Source organism: Amaranthus tricolor, chromosome 16, assembly GCF_026212465.1.
Source record: "Amaranthus tricolor cultivar Red isolate AtriRed21 chromosome 16, ASM2621246v1, whole genome shotgun sequence".
In the NCBI taxonomy this organism is placed as follows: Eukaryota; Viridiplantae; Streptophyta; class Magnoliopsida; order Caryophyllales; family Amaranthaceae; genus Amaranthus; species Amaranthus tricolor.
In genome coordinates this window covers 15,518,325-15,524,491 of record NC_080062.1, presented here as the reverse complement: position 1 = coordinate 15,524,491, position 6,167 = coordinate 15,518,325, and positions in this window count along the sequence as shown.

Genomic DNA, 6,167 nt, shown 5'->3' with positions numbered 1-6,167 from the left:
GATGAAGAATGAACAAGGATCAATGATCAATAATGAATGAACAAGGATCAATGAGCATTGTAGAATGAACGATGAAGAATGAACAAGGAGCAATGATCAATAACGAATGAATGATGAAGAATGAACAAGGATCAATGATCATTGAAGAATGAACAATGAAGAATGAACAAGGATCAATGATCATTGAAGAATGAACGACGAAGAATGAACAAGGTTCAATGATCATTGAAGAATGAACAATAAAGAATGAACAAGGATCAATTATCAATGAACAATGAACAATGAACAATGAACAAGGATCAATGAGCATTGTAGAATGAACGATGAAGAATGAACAAGCATCAATGATCAATAATGAATGAACGATGAAGAATCAACAAGGATCATTGAGCATTGTAGAATGAACGATGTAGAATGAACAAGGATCAATGATTATTGAAGAATGAACGATGAAGAATGAACAAGGATCAATGATCATTGAAAAATGAACGATGAAGAATGAACAAGGTTCAATGATCATTGAAGAATGAACGATAAAGAATGAACAAGGATCAATTATCAATGAACAATGAACGATGAAGAAAGAACAAGGATCAATGAGCATTGTAGAATGAACGATGAAAAATGAACAAGGATCAATGATCAATAATGAATGAACGATGAAGAATGAACAAGGATCATTGACCATTGTAGAATGAATGATGTAGAATGAACAAGGATCAATGATTATTGAAGAATGAACGATGAAGAATGAACAAGGATCAATGATCATTGAAGAATGAACGACGAAGAATGAACAAGGTTCAATGATCATTGAAGAATGAACGATAAAGAATGAACAAGGATGAATTATCAATGAACAATGAACGATGAATAATGAACAAGGATCAATGAGCATTGTAGAATGAACGATGAAAAATGAACAATGATCAATCATCAATAAAGAATGAACGATGAAGAATGAACAAGGATCATTGAGCATCGTAGAATGAACGATGAAGAATGAACAAGGATCAATGATCAATAATGAATGAACGATGAAAAATGAACAAGGATCAATTGAAGAATGAACGATGAAGAATGAACAAGGATCAATGATCAATGAACAATGAACGATGAAGAATAAACAAGGATCAATGAGCATTGTAGAATGAATGATGAAGAATGAACAAGGAGCAATGATCAATAATGAATGAATGATGAAGAATGAACAAGGATCAATGAGCATTGTAGAATGAAAGATGAAGAATGAACAAGGATCAATGATCAATAATGAATGAACGATGAAGAATGAACAAGGATCTTTGAGCATTGTAGAATGAACGATGAAGAATGAACAAGGATCAATGATCATTGAAGAATGAACGATGAAGAAAGAACAAGGATCAATGATCAATAAAGAATGAACGATGAAGAATAAACAAGGATCAATGAGCATTGTAAAATGAATGATGAAGAATAAACAAGGAGCAATGATCAATAATGAATGAATGATGAAGAATGAACAAGGATCAATGAGCATTGTAGAATGAACGATGAAAAATGAATAAGAATCAATGATCAATAATGAATGAACGATGAAGAATGAACATGGATCAATGAGCATTGTAGAATGAACGATGAAGAATGAACAAGGAGCAATGATCATTGTAGAATGAAAGATGAAGAATGAACAAGGATCAATGATCAATAATGAATGAACGATGAAAAATGAACAAGGATCATTGAGCATCGTAGAATGAACGATGAAGAATGAACAAGGATCAATGATCAATAATGAATGAACGATGAAAAATGAACAAGGATCAATTGAAGAATGAACGATGAAGAATGAACAAGGATCAATGATCAATGAACAATGAACGATGAAGAATAAACAAGGATCAATGAGCATTGTAGAATGAATGATGAAGAATGAACAAGGAGCAATGATCAATAATGAATGAATGATGAAGAATGAACAAGGATCAATGAGCATTGTAGAATGAAAGATGAAGAATGAACAAGGATCAATGATCAATAATGAATGAACGATGAAGAATGAACAAGGATCTTTGAGCATTGTAGAATGAACGATGAAGAATGAACAAGGATCAATGATCATTGAAGAATGAACGATGAAGAAAGAACAAGGATCAATGATCAATAAAGAATGAACGATGAAGAATAAACAAGGATCAATGAGCATTGTAAAATGAATGATGAAGAATAAACAAGGAGCAATGATCAATAATGAATGAATGATGAAGAATGAACAAGGATCAATGAGCATTGTAGAATGAACGATGAAAAATGAATAAGAATCAATGATCAATAATGAATGAACGATGAAGAATGAACATGGATCAATGAGCATTGTAGAATGAACGATGAAGAATGAACAAGGAGCAATGATCATTGTAGAATGAAAGATGAAGAATGAACAAGGATCAATGATCAATAATGAATGAACGATGAAGAATGAACAAGAATCATTGAGCATTGTAGAACGAACGATGAAGAATGAACAAGGATCAATGATCATTGAAGAATGAACGATGAAGAATGAACAAGGATCAATGAGCATTGTAGAATGAACGATGAAAAATGAATAAGAATTAATGATCAATAATGAAGAAACGATGAAGAATGAACATGGATCAATGATCAATAATGAATGAACGATGAAGAATGAACAAGGATCATTGAGCATAGTAGAATGAACGATGTAGAATGAACAAGGATCAATGATTATTGAAGAATGAACGATGAAGAATGAACAAGGATCAATGATCATTGAAGAATGAACGACGAAGAATGAACAAGGTTCAATGATCATTGAGGAATGAACGATTAAGAATGAACAAGGATCAATTATCAATGAACAATGAACGATGAAGAATGAACAAGGATCAATGATGATTGAAGAATGAACGATGAAGAATGAACAAGGATCATTGATCAATGAACAATGAACAATGAAGAATGAACAAGGATCAATGATCAATAATGAATGAACAATGACGAATGAACAAGGATCAATCATCTTTGAAGAATGAACGATGAAGAAGGAACAAGGATCAATGATCAATGAAGAATGAACGATGAAGAAAGAACAAGGATCAATGATCAATAAAGAATGAACGATGAAGAATAAACAAGGATCAATGAGCATTGTAGAATGAATGATGAAGAATGAACAAGGAGCAATAATCAATAATGAATGAATGATGAAGAATGAACAAGGATCAATGATCATTGAAGAATGAACGATGAAGAATGAACAAGGATCAATGATCATTGAAGAATGAACGATGAAGAATGAACAAGGTTCAATGATCATTGAAGAATCAACGACGAAGAATGAACAAGGTTCAATGATCATTGAAGAATGAACGATAAAGAATGAACAAGGATCAATTATCAATGAACAATGAACGATGAAGAATGAACAAGGATTAATGAGCATTGTAGAATGAACAATGACGAATGAACAAGGATCAATCATCTTTGAAGAATGAACGATGAAGAAGGAACAAGGATCATTGATCAATGAACAATGAACAATGAAGAATGAACAAGGATCAATGATCATTTAAGAATGAACGATGAAGAATGAACAAGGATCAATGAGCATTGTAGAATGAACGATGAAGAATGAACAAGGAGCAATGATCATTATAGAATGAACGATGAAGAATGAACAAGGATCAATGATCAATAATGAATGAACGATGACGAATGAACAAGGATCAATCATCTTTGAAGAATGAACGATGAAGAAGGAACAAGGATCAATGATCAATGAAGAATGAACGATGAAGAAAGAACAAGGATCAATGATCATTGAAGAATGAACGATGAAGAATGAATAAGGATCAATGATCATTGAAGAATGAACGATGAAGAAAGAACAAGGATCAATGATCAATAAAGAATGAACGATGAAGAATAAACAAGGATCAATGAGCATTGTAGAATGAACGATGAAGAATGAACAAGGAGCAATAATCAATAATGAATGAATGATGAAGAATGAACAAGGATCAATGATCATTGAAGAATGAACGATGAAGAATGAACAAGATTCAATGATCAAAAAAGAATGAACGATGAAGAATAAACAAGGATCAATGAGCATTGTAGAATGAATGATGAAGAATGAAAAAGGAGCAATAATCAATAATGAATGAATGATGAAGAATGAACAAGGATCAATGATCATTGAAGAATGAACGATGAAGAATGAAAAAGGTTCAATGATCATTGAAGAATCAACGACGAAGAATGAACAAGGTTCAATGATCATTGAAGAATGAACGATAAAGAATGAACAAGGATCAATTATCAATGAACAATGAACGATGAAGAATGAACAAGGATCAATGAGCATTGTAGAATGAACAATGACGAATGAACAAGGATCAATCATCTTTGAAGAATGAACGATGAAGAAGGAACAAGGATCATTGATCAATGAACAATGAACAATGAAGAATGAACAAGGATCAATGATCATTTAAGAATGAACGATGAAGAATGAACAAGGATCAATGAGCATTGTAGAATGAACGATGAAGAATGAACAAGGAGCAATGATCATTGTAGAATGAACGATGAAGAATGAACAAGGATCAATGATCAATAATGAATGAACAATGACGAATGAACAAGGATCAATCATCTTTGAAGAATGAACGATGAAGAAGGAACAAGGATCAATGATCAATGAAGAATGAACGATGAAGAAAGAACAAGGATCAATGATCATTGAAGAATGAACGATGAAGAATGAATAAGGATCAATGATCATTGAAGAATGAACGATGAAGAAAGAACAAGGATCAATGATCAAAAAAGAATGAACGATGAAGAATAAACAAGGATCAATGAGCATTGTAGAATGAATGATGAAGAATGAACAAGGAGCAATAATCAATAATGAATGAATGATGAAGAATGAACAAGGATCAATGATCATTGAAGAATGAACGATGAAGAATGAACAAGGTTCAATGATCATTGAAGAATCAACGACGAAGAATGAACAAGGTTCAATGATCATTGAAGAATGAACGATAAAGAATAAACAAGGATCAATTATCAATGAACAATGAACGATGAAAAATGAACAAGGATCAATGATCAATAATGAATAAATGATGAAGAATGAACAAGGATCATTGAGCATTGTAGAATGAACGATGTAGAATGAACAAGGATCAATGATTATTGAAGAATGAACAAGGATCAATGATCAATGAACAATGAACGATGAAGAATGAACAAGGATCAATGAGCATTGTAGAATGAACGATGAAGAATGAACAAGGATCAATGATCAATAATGAATGAACGATGAAGAATGAACAAGTATCATTGAGCATTGTAGAACGAACGATGAAGAATGAACAAGGATCAATGATCATTGAAGAACGAACGATGAAGAATGAACAAGGATCAATGAGCATTGTAGAATGAACGATGAAAAATGAATAAGAATCAATGATCAATAATGAATGAACGATGAAGAATGAACATGGATCAATGAGCATTATAGAATGAACGATTAAGAATGAACAAGGAGCAATGATCATTGTAGAATGAACGATGAAGAATGAACAAGGATCAATGATCAATAATGAATGAACAAGGATCAATGAGCATTGTAGAATGAACGATGAAGAATGAACAAGGAGCAATGATCAATAACGAATGAATGATGAAGAATGAACAAGGATCAATGATCATTGAAGAATGAACAATGAAGAATGAACAAGGATCAATGATCATTGAAGAATGAACGACGAAGAATGAACAAGGTTCAATGATCATTGAAGAATGAACAATAAAGAATGAACAAGGATCAATTATCAATGAACAATGAACAATGAAGAATGAACAAGGATCAATGAGCATTGTAGAATGAACGATGAAGAATGAACAAGCATCAATGATCAATAATGAATGAACGATGAAGAATCAACAAGGATCATTGAGCATTGTAGAATGAACGATGTAGAATGAACAAGGATCAATGATTATTGAAGAATGAACGATGAAGAATGAACAAGGATCAATGATCATTGAAAAATGAACGATGAAGAATGAACAAGGTTCAATGATCATTGAAGAATGAACGATAAAGAATGAACAAGGATCAATTATCAATGAACAATGAACGATGA